General features: G+C 34.6%; 1 protein-coding gene across 1 annotated transcript in view; it reads left to right on the top strand.

The window, feature by feature from the left end:
• The first annotated feature begins 9,724 nt into the window (after positions 1-9,724).
• Positions 9,725-15,000, top strand: part of VWA2 (von Willebrand factor A domain containing 2) — a 113,608-nt gene continuing 108,332 nt past the window's right edge. The window contains exon 1 of the mRNA XM_053692694.1: positions 9,725-9,842. The gene's annotated coding sequence lies outside the window, so the exon portion shown is untranslated. The remainder of the gene's footprint in view (positions 9,843-15,000) is intronic.

Below are 15,000 nucleotides of genomic sequence, written 5' to 3'. Positions count from 1 at the left end.
ATAAGTGTTAGGGCATATTAGTATCTGGATTAGATATAAGTGTTTGGGCATATTAGTATCTGGATTAGATATAAGTGTTAGGGCATATTAGTATCTGGATTAGATATAAGTGTTTGGGCATATTAGTATCTGGATTAGATATAAGTGTTAGGGCATATTAGTATCTGGATTAGATATAAGTGTTTGGGCATATTAGTATCTGGATTAGATATAAGTGTTTGGGCATATTAGTATCTGGATTAGATATAAGTGTTTGGGCATATTAGTATCTGGATTAGATATAAGTGTTTGGGCATATTAGTATCTGGATTAGATATAAGTGTTAGGGCATATTAGTATCTGGATTAGATATAAGTGTTAGGGCATATTAGTATCTGGATTAGATATAAGTGTTAGGGCATATTAGTATCTGGATTAGATATAAGTGTATGGGCATATTAGTATCTGGATTAGATATAAGTGTTAGGGCATATTAGTATCTGGATTAGATATAAGTGTTAGGGCATATTAGTATCTGGATTAGATATAAGTGTTTGGGCATATTAGTATCTGGATTAGATATAAGTGTTAGGGCATATTAGTATCTGGATTAGATATAAGTGTTAGGGCATATTAGTATCTGGATTAGATATAAGTGTATGGGCATATTAGTATCTGGATTAGATATAAGTGTTAGGGCATATTAGTATCTGGATTAGATATAAGTGTTAGGGCATATTAGTATCTGGATTAGATATAAGTGTTTGGGCATATTAGTATCTGGATTAGATATAAGTGTTAGGGCATATTAGTATCTGGATTAGATATAAGTGTTAGGGCATATTAGTATCTGGATTAGATATAAATGTTAGGGCATATTAGTATCTGGATTAGATATAAGTGTTAGGGCATATTAGTATCTGGATTAGATATAAGTGTTAGGGCATATTAGTATCTGGATTAGATATAAATGTTAGGGCATATTAGTATCTGGATTAGATATAAGTGTTAGGGCATATTAGTATCTGGATTAGATATAAGTGTTAGGGCATATTAGTATCTGGATTAGATATAAATGTTAGGGCATATTAGTATCTGGATTAGATATAAGTATTTGGGCATAATAGTATCTGGATTAGATATAAGTGTATCGGCATATTAGTATCTGGATTAGATATAAATGTTAGGGCATATTAGTATCTGGATTAGATATAAGTGTTAGGGCATATTAGTATCTGGATTAGATATAAGTGTTAGGGCATATTAGTATCTGGATTAGATATAAGTGTTAGGGCATATTAGTATCTGGATTAGATATAAGTGTTAGGGCATATTAGTATCTGGATTAGATATAAGTGTTAGGGCATATTAGTATCTGGATTAGATATAAGTGTTAGGGCATATTAGTATCTGGATTAGATATAAGTGTTAGGGCATATTAGTATCTGGATTAGATATAAGTGTTAGGGCATATTAGTATCTGGATTAGATATAAGTGTTAGGGCATATTAGTATCTGGATTAGATATAAGTGTTAGGGCATATTAGTATCTGGATTAGATATAAGTGTTAGGGCATATTAGTATCTGGATTAGATATAAGTGTTTGGGCATATTAGTATCTGGATTAGATATAAGTGTTTGGGCATATTAGTATCTGGATTAGATATAAGTGTTTGGGCATATTAGTATCTGGATTAGATATAAGTGTTAGGGCATATTAGTATCTGGATTAGATATAAGTGTTAGGGCATATTAGTATCTGGATTAGATATAAGTGTTAGGGCATATTAGTATCTGGATTAGATATAAGTGTTTGGGCATATTAGTATCTGGATTAGATATGTGTTTGGGCATATTAGTATCTGGATTAGATATAAGTGTTTGGGCATATTAGTATCTGGATTAGATATAAGTGTTTGGGCATATTAGTATCTGGATTAGATATAAGTGTTTGGGCATATTAGTATCTGGATTAGATATAAGTGTTTGGGCATATTAGTATCTGGATTAGATATAAGTGTTTGGGCATATTAGTATCTGGATTAGATATGTGTTTGGGCATATTAGTATCTGGATTAGATATAAGTATTTGGGCATAATAGTATCTGGATTAGATATAAGTATTTGGGCATAATAGTATCTGGATTAGATATAAGTGTTAGGGCATAATAGTATCTGGATTAGATATAAGTGTTAGGGCATAATAGTATCTGGATTAGATATAAGTGTTAGGGCATAATAGTATCTGGATTAGATATAAGTGTTAGGGCATATTAGTATCTGGATTAGATATAAGTGTTAGGGCATATTAGTATCTGGATTAGATATAAGTGTTAGGGCATATTAGTATCTGGATTAGATATAAGTATTTGGGCATAATAGTATCTGGATTAGATATAAGTGTTAGGGCATATTAGTATCTGGATTAGATATAAGTGTTAGGGCATATTAGTATCTGGATTAGATATAAGTGTTAGGGCATAATAGTATCTGGATTAGATATAAGTGTTAGGGCATAATAGTATCTGGATTAGATATAAGTATTTGGGCATAATAGTATCTGGATTAGATATAAGTGTTAGGGCATATTAGTATCTGGATTAGATATAAGTATTTGGGCATAATAGTATCTGGATTAGATATAAGTGTTAGGGCATATTAGTATCTGGATTAGATATAAGTGTTAGGGCATAATAGTATCTGGATTAGATATAAGTGTTAGGGCATATTAGTATCTGGATTAGATATAAGTGTTAGGGCATATTAGTATCTGGATTAGATATAAGTATTTGGGCATAATAGTATCTGGATTAGATATAAGTATTTGGGCATATTAGTATCTGGATTAGATATAAGTGTTAGGGCATATTAGTATCTGGATTAGATATAAGTGTTAGGGCATATTAGTATCTGGATTAGATATAAGTGTTAGGGCATATTAGTATCTGGATTAGATATAAGTGTTAGGGCATATTAGTATCTGGATTAGATATAAGTATTTGGGCATAATAGTATCTGGATTAGATATAAGTATTTGGGCATATTAGTATCTGGATTAGATATGTGTTTGGGCATATTAGTATCTGGATTAGATATAAGTGTTAGGGCATATTAGTATCTGGATTAGATATAAGTGTTAGGGCATATTAGTATCTGGATTAGATATAAGTGTTAGGGCATATTAGTATCTGGATTAGATATAAATGTTAGGGCATATTAGTATCTGGATTAGATATAAGTATTTGGGCATATTAGTATCTGGATTAGATATGTGTTTGGGCATATTAGTATCTGGATTAGATATAAGTGTTAGGGCATATTAGTATCTGGATTAGATATAAGTGTTAGGGCATATTAGTATCTGGATTAGATATAAATGTTAGGGCATATTAGTATCTGGATTAGATATAAGTATTTGGGCATATTAGTATCTGGATTAGATATGTGTTTGGGCATATTAGTATCTGGATTAGATATAAGTGTTAGGGCATATTAGTATCTGGATTAGATATAAGTGTTAGGGCATATTAGTATCTGGATTAGATATTAATGTTAGGGCATATTAGTATCTGGATTAGATATAAGTATTTGGGCATAATAGTATCTGGATTAGATATATGTGTTTGGGCATATTAGTATCTGGATTAGATATAAGTGTTAGGGCATATTAGTATCTGGATTAGATATAAGTGTTAGGGCATATTAGTATCTGGATTAGATATAAATGTTAGGGCATATTAGTATCTGGATTAGATATAAGTGTTTGGGCATATTAGTATCTGGATTAGATATGTGTTTGGGCATATTAGTATCTGGATTAGATATAAGTGTTTGGGCATATTAGTATCTGGATTAGATATAAGTGTTTGGGCATATTAGTATCTGGATTAGATATAAGTGTTAGGGCATATTAGTATCTGGATTAGATATAAGTATTTGGGCATAATAGTATCTGGATTAGATATAAGTGTTAGGGCATATTAGTATCTGGATTAGATATAAGTATTTGGGCATAATAGTATCTGGATTAGATATAAGTATTTGGGCATATTAGTATCTGGATTGGATATAAGTATTTGGGCATATTAGTATCTGGATTAGATATAAGTGTTTGGGCATATTAGTATCTGGATTAGATATAAGTGTTTGGGCATATTAGTATCTGGATTAGATATAAGTGTTTGGGCATATTAGTATCTGGATTAGATATAAGTATTTGGGCATATTAGTATCTGGATTGGATATACTATATTCTTTTACTGTTTTGTATATAAACACCCTGATCACCCCTTCTGATTACCCCTATTCCACCCTTAAAATTCCAAACTTCTCCTGAGTCCCCAAGACACAAAACAAAGGGGACAATGTTGGGATATTTTAATGGGCCAGTTCTGTGCATCTGCATAATATTAATGCTATGATCTTTATTAAAGAGAAATGCGGAGCTTTCTGGTGGGGTGAGAAGCTGCACTCTGGGGCTCCTGTCCTTGTATTCTCTCCCATCTAATTCTACTTACTCCACCCCATGTGGCTACTTGACTTTTTGTTGCTGCTCCTTGCATAACCAACAAGCCAACTTTAAAATGGCTCCACTGGAACAATGTTCAACGCTTGTTCTACCGGACTGTAAGTGATTAAAGCAGTGATTCCCAAGCAGGACACAGCCCTCAGTTCATGGTGCAGCCCATTATTAGGGCTGAAGATAAATAAATCCCATATTCGTTCTCCATTAAATACAAACTTTGAACCATGATATATTTGTAATAATACACAGTGAGTAATATTGCATACTTTACATATATACATACATGAAACCCAAATGTTTACTTTCGTGATTCATGATAAAACACAATTTTAAACAACTTTCCGTTGTACTTCTATTTAATTTGCTTTATTCTCTTCGTATCCTTTGTTGAAAAACATACCTAGGTAGATTCAGGAGCAGCGAGGTATTACTTTGAGCTAGCATTGCATTGCTGCTCCTTAAACAAAGGATACCAATAGGAGTAAAATGTTTAATATTGTATGCTCTGAATCAGTGGTGGGTTTTTATGTTCCAGCAGCATATAGACATAACTTTACATGACTTTGTAGGGAGTCCTAAAGCAGGTAAACAGTTGAGGACCACTGCTCTAAAAAACAATGATAAAAAAACCAGCAGGTGGGAGACAGGAAGAATACAGATAGATACTTAATGCACCTATTGTGAGACCATGAAGGATTGCTTTATGCCCTACTAAGTTTGCTCCATTGTTGGAATAAACATTATAATATGTTACTGACTAAATGAAATCTAAATGTATCCACACAGCATTGTATCTATTCAAACAGGTTCATTTCCTTTGAAGCACAGAGGTTTAACCTTTAGCAAGGTATGCAAGTGCTTCGTCATGGAAGAGGGAACAAGAGGGTAATAGAATACAAACTAAAAAGCAAACCAATAACCTGACATCTGTAATTAGTGCAGACTTTTATCTTGGTTTGTGAGCAGTGCTTGGAAAATCTATTTACAACTTCAAGCGGGTATTAATTTAGTAGCCATGTAAATGATTGACTGGTAATGGGGAGATCTGAAGTGTGACTGGGCACACTGCAAATATTTTGGAAGCAAATTTATTTTAGAAAAGTAAACTTAATACTGAGAGTATAATGCTGACATTTGACATCACCTACATAGAACCAGGTCTGCATATATTCTTGTGTTTACGATGAATGGTACCCATGTGTAATATCCTATGATAAAGATTTAATTAATATACATCAAAAAATACTACCGCTTTACAAAATATTGAGCTGTCTTCTGTCCAATAGAAGATACCAACAGATTAGAACTATTGGTAGAGTAATTAGTTAAGATTATTATATTGTCCCAAATGTAATACAGGAAGCTAAGAAATGGCTCTTTGGTATAGTCAAATGGTACCGAATGTACAGTATGTATTTATTTAGTGACATAAAACAGTGTGTTTCATTGTTGTAATAAAAAGTTATACTTCATAGAAATCAAAGTAATATGTATTATTTATTATTTTAAAAGGATTTTACCTTTTCTTTCCTGCCACAGCCTCACAAGGGGGCTGTGGTTCTACAGGAAGGCAAAGGAGTAGCTTTTCCTTTGAAGTGGTTGCTAGGAGACACCTGCACTAGCTATAAGTTTGTCTCTTGCCTATGCTCAGTAGAAGAATATTGATGCAAAATCAAGTGATAGTAGAACTTAAGGGAGCTACCATTATTCAAATGATCTCACTAAAGGCAGTGGGTACACTGAGAAGGTTCTTTTTGCTCATTTTGCAATAAAAAAAGTAAGTTGTTTGCTGTTTTAACACAATCTGTCTTTTTATTTTTATTTTGATTTAGCATATCTGTTTTACTAAAGGAGCACTGTTTCATATCCCTGTAATGCTTGCGGAAACTGTAAAGAAATCCAACAACAATTACTTTTGTTTTTTTAAAGGACTGCAACCTTGCTCCTGTCACAGGTCACCAAAAAAACAAACAAACAAACACGTATTCGGCAGAGTATACAGTAATGATAATGTTGCTCATGAGTGCAAGCGGCACTGATGCACCGTCAGTAATTGTGGACAACTCCTTGATTCTTATAGGATGATCCCCATCTACTACACTCAGATTATCTATAGATCTTCTCAACCAAACAGCCAAAACGCATACGGTAAGGATGAAGTTGTTGTTGTTTTCTGATAAGTAGCAGAGTTAGCCTTGACAAGTCAGCAGGTGCATTCCAAGTTGTGAGAATTAGAAATTACATGAGAAGGGGCGAATACAATAATTAAATCTTATTGCAAAATGGTTTCATTATACATAACTAAAAATGTTATATAAAAATCTCAAGGCATTTACTGTCTTACATCTTACGATGTATTAAAAGTTTGTATTCTGTTGTGTTGGAAGGGAGGAATTCAGTTAGTACTTTATTGTTAACCTATTTTCTTCCCTGCTTGAAAAGATAACAGAAATATTACAAATTAGAGGATTTCAATCTAAAATATATTTTTTATATGTTCATTCATATTCCTAGAGTTATTACATGATGAACACTTGTTGCATTCTACTAGAGATTCAGCTGAATAAACCCTGGTAGACTAAATAAACCTATACCAATATAGGAAACTTGTTAGGGGTTTATGGAATTCAACAGTGTCTGAAAGGCCTCGGGCAAGAATTTTTTTTTTTTTGGCTGTTTGTAGTGGAATTTGGAATATTTAAAACCTCAGCGGTCTGATCACTGGAATCACCTTTAGAAACACTATTTCTGTAAAACAACCATCTACCAGTGGTAGGGTAAATTGTATGCTAGAGGAAGCACAAACTAGCCAGATATTTCATACTAATATTATAATACCGGTCCTCAGTATCTGTTACTGTTGGTATATTACATGCACCCTAATTGTCACATCAGAGCATAAGGTCCTGTCTTGTTTCCTTACATCGGTATTCATGACAGATATGATCTCCAAGCAAAACTGAGGTGTATACCAGGGATACCTGCGCAGGATAAAAGTAGAGAGTAAGGGTACTTCTCAACATTATTTATTTTCTAGGATAAGGAAGCTGGTGGCTTAGTGAGGGAGATCTGAGGTTACAGCTGTGGTGAACTGGGTTAGATACACATTGGGTGTGGGCAGAACTAAGAAGAAACTGGGTGCAGCCAGCAGGGTGTGGCTAAGTGGTCCTAGGCCAGTGATGGCGAACCTTGGCACTCCAGATGTTTCAGAACTACATTTCCCATGATGCTTGATGACTTCAGAGTGCCGAAGCATCATAGGAAATGTAGTTCTGAAACCTCTAGAGTGCCAAGGTTCGCCATCACTGGCCTTGGCTAATTGGGAATTTATAGTATCTCGGGGAGCTGTGAGAGAGTAGACAGGGCTACCACACTCTGATAATCACCTATTATGTAGAACAGCTAAAGGAAGCATGCTTAGGTTAGGTGCTGTTTTGTCCTGAGCCAATAACAAATGCAGGGTACAAATACAGAAACAATAGGGAAATGTTTGATGAACTTAGTCATTTATTATCTGACACTGCAATATTAAGCTTGAAATGATTATTCTAATAGTCTTCGGTGTGAGTCAGCATGGGTCAGTATTCTGCAGATTTAGTGCTCAGAGGGACACCAGCAGGTCAGATTTTCTTTAGTTTAGCTATCAGGTCACTAATATGTCACATCTAGGTCTGTCTGGCCCTTGAGAACCTGAAATGAACTGATTCTATACTGAAGCTCATGAGCCTGCAATGTAAACACATATTAGCGGGCAAGGGTTGCAACATGCTGGTTAATGAGGAGCCAGGGCCCTTCTCAGCAAGTATTATTTGGCACAGCCGGAATAAATGTTTCCTAGTTTAACACCCCAGTAAAAAAGAGCGGATAATTCCACTTATATACAATATTACTCATAGCTGGGAGGCCAAGCCCCAATAAAAGGGACAGTAAAGTCAAAATTAAACTTACATGGATTGGACAGAGCAGGACATTTTAAACAATTTTCCATTTTACTTCTATTATCTATTTTGCGTAGTTCTCTTGGTATCATTTGTTAAAGAGTAATCAAAGGTGAGCTCAGGAGCGTGCAGGTGTCTGTAGCCATCTGGCAGCAGTATTTGCAATATTGTTTATATCCATGTTATACATTGTTGCAAACTTTGTTGCCATAGACTGCACATCCCTGAGCTCCTATCAGCCTAACTAGGTTCTATCTATCTATCTATCGGGTTATTGTAAAGCGCGGCTATTCACCCGTAAGGGTTTACTCTTCAACTAAAGAAACCAAGAGAACTAAAATTAAATGCTCTATCTAAATCATGAATATTTCATTTCGACTTAGCTGTCCCTTTAAATACATTGTAAACACTTTGTATATGTTGCATATTCCAAGATGCATGTTTTAACCATTTATTTTTCATTTTCCACTGCATTTTTTTTTGTAGTTCTAAAACAACACTTGTTCCTTTAGTATCACGGTGCTCTTATTTTGCATGATATTAGGGATGGCACAAATGTCTTTAAATGGCTGCAGATCAATATGTTAGAAGCAGTACTTTTTTTTTCTGACAAATTAAAAAATTGACTTCAGTTTACAAGTTCTTGTACCATGTGACAGCCATCAGCCAATCAGAGACTCATATGTGCACACTGAACTCTTGCACATGTTCAGTAAAAGACTGCACAGTTTTCATGATTCAGATAGGGCATGCAATTTTAAATAACTTTCAAATTCACTTTTATCATCCAATTTGCCTTGTTCTCTTGGTATTCTTAGTTGAAACCTACCTTGTTTGCAAACCCACCAAAAGTCCCCTTAGCACACATTCTTAATTCTGTTTTTTTCCTGGGGCCACAAATACTATGGTACACATTATTAACACTAGTGCTTAGGGATACGTGTGTCTTGTGGTCTGTCATTTGTCTGATATATACCACAATTCAATGTACAACTGAATAATTTAATGTCTATCATTGTTTCTTCTACTATTTGGTACTCTGCAAATGTAACACAAAACATGATTAATGTGTGAGAAGACATTATCCTGCCTGAAATGTTGCATTGTGTGTTTGCTTTAGGTTCCTTATTGTATCTGCTTTGTCATATTTCAGGTCTCCTAGAGAATAGACACCTGCAGGCTGTGATGTAAACTGATCTATTCCAGGAGTCTCCCCTCCCACCTTTCCCCACCCCTGCTACCTTAGCAGAGTCAAAGTAGCTAACTTGTGCTCTATAGGACCAGAGATTAGCTGTGCTGCCCCTTAGCTCCCAGCTGGTACTCTGAAGCTTCTCACTCCCACCGCCTGGCATCCTCTCGACAACACACAAGTCTCCTTGTTTCTGGACTATAATGCAAAGTAAGTGCTGAGCTATGTCTTGTCTTTAATAATCTTGTAATATTGCCTAGTTGTGTATTGCTAACAAAATGTAACTATATTGTCTGGGTATTAGAGATGTGTTATGTTTCAGGCTATAAACCTGTATGTCACCTTATAACCGGCTGAATGTATCTACTTATTCAAACTCATTGACTATTTTAATCATATTAATAAAGCTTCACAATACAGAATATTATTCTGATACTGAGAGACACACCAGAACCCCTGTATTAGAGAGTTGGTGGAGAAATGATCGGCAGTTTATAGATATTATAGATTTGCTGTTAAACAGTTTTGATATTTACCTGTGGACAACTTCATAAACATTTATTTACAGAAAATCCCTTCTGAAGTCACAGGGGCTTTTTAATAAAAAAAACTAAAAAAAAAACTGGTGAGAGGAGTTTGTTCTGGTATGAACACTAAAGTTACATTTGAGGACAACCAACATGATATAAAGATGATCTCTCTATTACACAGGCTGTTAACAGCACTATATTGTTTACCTATCTACTAATTCCTGCAGATCTCTCTGATTTTGCTGAGTTACCTTGCCTCGCTGGGTGTTTGGGCAGAGTAACCACCTGTGCTGTTTGCAAACATGTCTATACAGATTGTGTTGTGTCTTTAGGGCTGTAGCTAATAAACTGTATATGTAGTACACAGCCTGTCACAGGCAGCAAGTCTATCCTTTGTGAGGATATAAAGTAGACCACTTTACCCATCCTATGGCACAGGAGCTAAAATGTACTCCCCACTTCCCCTTCAATTCACTAACTCTCCCCAATTTACCAAGTGCTCCACTTCTGTGCATCTGACGTATTCCTTTACTGTCTAGAAGGAACCACTGTATGTTTGTGGTCTATGTGTATATGTAAGTCTGTTGCACTTAGTAGAGAGTCTCTCATTTGAGGTTTGTGACCACAGAAGGATTATATTTGAATTTGGATTAAAACAAATGTTCAAAGTTTGTTAAGGATCCTGCAGGTGATATCTAATTTTCTTTGTCATCCCTTGAAAAAGTTGAACATTTCTGTCCTAGACCAAATCTGAAAGAAATATAGCAGTCATTATCTCCATTTATATACACTGGAGAAACGCTCAAAGGTATTCTTATTATTAAAGTAATAGTTCCTATCCGTGACCACAATAGAACACATAAGATAAACATTCTCAGGATGTTTTTCACAGGGTCTGTCCCTAAACTGCAAAAATAAAAATGTCTGTAACAAAATATACAGGTACAGGTAGTGCTTATATATACTTTGCAATGAAATGGTTAATTATATGATATAACATTCTATTTAAAATATTTTAGGATCTGAGATGTGGAAAGCAGAGAGAAATATATTAAATAAATACTATTTTTGTATTTATTTCAAATGATCCGTCTGCTTTCCAGTCCCAAGCAGTATAATGTAAGACTGGCATATATGTATAGGATGCAGTTATACTGCTTTGGATGCTGAGTCCTAAAATCTAGTAGCAAATAAAAGAAAATATGTTCAGCTTAAAAACATTTGTCTTGGAAAACCTTCAGGAAACTTAAGTATTTCAACATTCCTGAGATTGTATCCTATATTTCTTTCTTCCACTTACCCTGAAGAGAAATCTTACAACCTGTCCTCGAATTATTCACATTTGCAGGTAGATGAGTTTTATTGTTCACTAAAATAAGACCAGAATGTCTTTTCCTCCTCTGCTCTTGGCTGTTTTCAACCTGTTTGTTTGGTTTTCTGCCAAAGGGGACAATAGATCGTGAGGTCAACACAAGTGACCCTTTTAACTTTCCTTCCACCCCTTTCTTTTTTAATGACATCACCTGTGGATAGGACAGAAGCCAAAGGTTGTACTGTTGCTTGTTTGGGAAGCAATAATGGCTGTCTCTTGCTAGCCCTTCAGCCGGAGGTGTTTGACCTCTGTTTATTTGAACACATTGTCTTCGTGTGCCTTTGACTGCCAAGACTTTTCTGTGCCAGCAATATAAGACATGAACTGGCATTGTTAGCTTTGAAAACCCATTGATTAGTTTTAAATATAGAAACATAGAAAATATTTTTTATACTGAATGAGGACCAGAAGGTCCTTTACATCTTACCATATATTCCTCTAAAATATAAATTCATGTTATCAGGACGATTTTATATAATAGGCATTTTTTAATTCCCTTTATTTTATTTCTTCGGACCACCTCTAAGTCTATTCCATGAATAAACCACTCTTTCTGTAAATATTTGCTTCTGGAAATTACACCTGCGCCTGCTACGTTACAGCTTGAGATATTGTTCTTTTGCTATTTTGTATGAATAATACTGAGAGCTAGATGAACAATATGGTGAGACAATGACAAGAGGAATTTGTATGCAGCCACCAATTATCAGCTAGCTCCCAGTAGTAAGGGGTTAATCACAAATCCTTTAGAAAAACTTAAAACCTGTCTATTGATTTATTTACAGACATCCCATAGGCTTTAATGATTGTTTTCTGTAGAAAAACCATTAGATAAATGCATGAAAACAGGCAGATGATAATTGTCAGGATGATTGTCCTGTCTATTTACCTGTCTTCTACCTAAAAAGTGGACATAAAACCCAAAACAAACAAAAAAAAAACCTTAATTCATTCTTATAATGGAGACTTTTTTTACTGCCACTTGAGAGACTGGAGTATATCTTGCGACATTTGGAAACTTACCCTGCAACTGTAAGATCTGTAGAGCAAAAAGGATTAGAGAGACAAATTTCTGTGTTTTTTTTGCACATCCAGAGTACTTAAAGGGACAGTCAACATCAGAATTTTTGTTGTTTGAAAAGAAAGATAATCGTTTTATTAACAATTTACCAGTTTTGCATAACCAACACTTTTATATAAATACACTTTTTACCTCTAATTACCTTGTATCTAAACCTCTGCAAACTGCCCCCTTATTTCAGTTCTTTTGACAGACTTGCATTTTAGCCAATCAGTGCTCACTCCAGGGTAACTTAACGTGCATGAGCTCAATGTTATCTATATGAAACACATGAACTAATGCCCTCTAGTGGTCAGATTAGATTAGAGGTCAATCAATCAAGGTCTAAGAAATTAGCATATGAACCTCCTAGCTTTAGCTTTCAACAAAGAATACCAAGAGAACAAAGCAACATTGGTGATAAAAGTAAATTGGAAAGTTGTTTAAAATTACATTCCCTATTTAAATCATGAAAAGTTTTTTTTGGACTTTTAAATTACAATTTACTCTGTGCATATTTAAAACTACTTATTTCTGTGTAATTTACATACAAATATTGAAAAAGTGTGATTTTTGGTGAACAATATTGTTACGATTTTTGATGCACCTTAACAATACAATTTTTCCTGCATATTTTTGTTTAAATGGTTGAATTATTAGTTTTGTAAGATTTTTAAAATACAAATGTTATTGTGCAGTTGTTTTGTAATGTCTGCATCTCCTCCCCATGCAGTATATGCCCCTTAGCGAGAAATTTCACCAGGGAAGTAGAAGTACTGGCGAGCGTCTCGCCAGCCCAAAGACCTTTAGATTATCAGGTCCTTAGTTTGTTTGTTTATTTGTGATGTGGTGCTTAGTTGCCAATACATACTATGGGCTAGAGCTATAGAAGGGCAAATGCCCCTAACGGTTACGCCCTCACTTATTTGAGCCGTAAACTGATGTTGATGAATCTCTCTCTCTCTCTCTCTCTCTCTCTCTCTCTCTCTCTCTCCACAACCTCTGATGTAGCAGATTAAAATCATGGACTGATCTGATCAGGGTGATTGACAAGTCCTGCTCATGTGTGATTGGTTATTAGAGAGCAGGGAGTCTGTGTTGCACAGATATCTGCTCATGCAACGCTAAACAAATAAATCCTGAAAGGACAGGTTCAATACCTATAAACCTTGCTCGTCTAGACAACGATAACTCTTCCCTATGCATATTAAAAAAAAGTCTTTTAATTCTTAGGTTGTTTTTATTCTTTTACTGTAAATTAATTGTCTTTAAAATATTTGTAAAACCCATTATATATTTAAACTTTTCTATAATAAATATGTTTATCTATTGTCAGATTAACCTTCTTTTCAAGTTTAAGATATTTTACTTTCTCATCACAAATCTTTAGAAAAACCTTTGCTAATAATACAGAGAATTGTTTCTGGGGGACAAAAGACTCTGTGACCTGTATATGGCTTTTAAACAAATCTGCCAGGTGATTCTTATCTGCCGATAAATTTTGTGAATGTTTTGAAAGGTACAAAAAAAAAGTGCTTTTTGTGTCAGTCAACCTAACAGCATAAATCAGTTTCCATGTAGTTTGCTATTTAAATATGTTCCAAACAATGGAGATTTTGTTAACACGACAGTGGCAAGCCCTGTCTTCTCCTGCCATTAAGGAAAGTGATGGGTTTGTCTTAGACGTATGAAAAACCATTGCAGCAAATAAGGTGTTAATTTGTTCTAATAACGTCCAGATTCTGCTGATATGTTAATCTCCTGGAAGACTGCAATAAATGTTGTCAAGGTGTGTACTGTCACTTTAACAACATTCCCATTCAACATCTCTAAGGTTGCAGACTCCCTAGAAAAATATAACCTTGTGTCTCTTTTTACAGAGAAATGAGTTAAGTGGCAAATGCACTGCAAATGTAGTCTAGTCCCAATTACTGAGCGAGCAGCACTAGCTTAACTATAGAATATTGACTGCTTGTACATTTTTTCAGCTAAAAGGATGAAACGGCAACAAACTTTTAAATAAAATTCCAGGTTAGTAGATAAAACGTGAAGCATCTGACGTGTTTCTTTGTAAAATAAGATATTAGCACATTGTTTTCAGGTGAATAGGATGGTTTCTGGGAGCAACTGACTATATTCAGGCTTCCTTTGTGACTTCAGATTGTGTATGTTTGTGTGTGTATGTATGTATGTGTGTGTGTGTATGTATGTATATATGTATGTGTTTGTATATATATGTGTGTGTGTGTATGTATGTATGTGTGTGTGTGTATGTATGTATATATGTATGTGTTTGTATATATATGTGTGTGTGTGTATGTATGTATATATGTATGTGTTTGTATATATATGTGTGTGTGTATGTATGTATGTATATATGTATGTGTTTGTATATATATGTGTGTG

This window comes from Bombina bombina, chromosome 9 (assembly GCF_027579735.1).
Source record: "Bombina bombina isolate aBomBom1 chromosome 9, aBomBom1.pri, whole genome shotgun sequence".
Classification (NCBI taxonomy): Eukaryota; Metazoa; Chordata; class Amphibia; order Anura; family Bombinatoridae; genus Bombina; species Bombina bombina.
The sequence above is the reverse complement of the archived record's forward strand: the minus strand, read 5'-3'. Positions and strand labels throughout refer to the sequence as shown.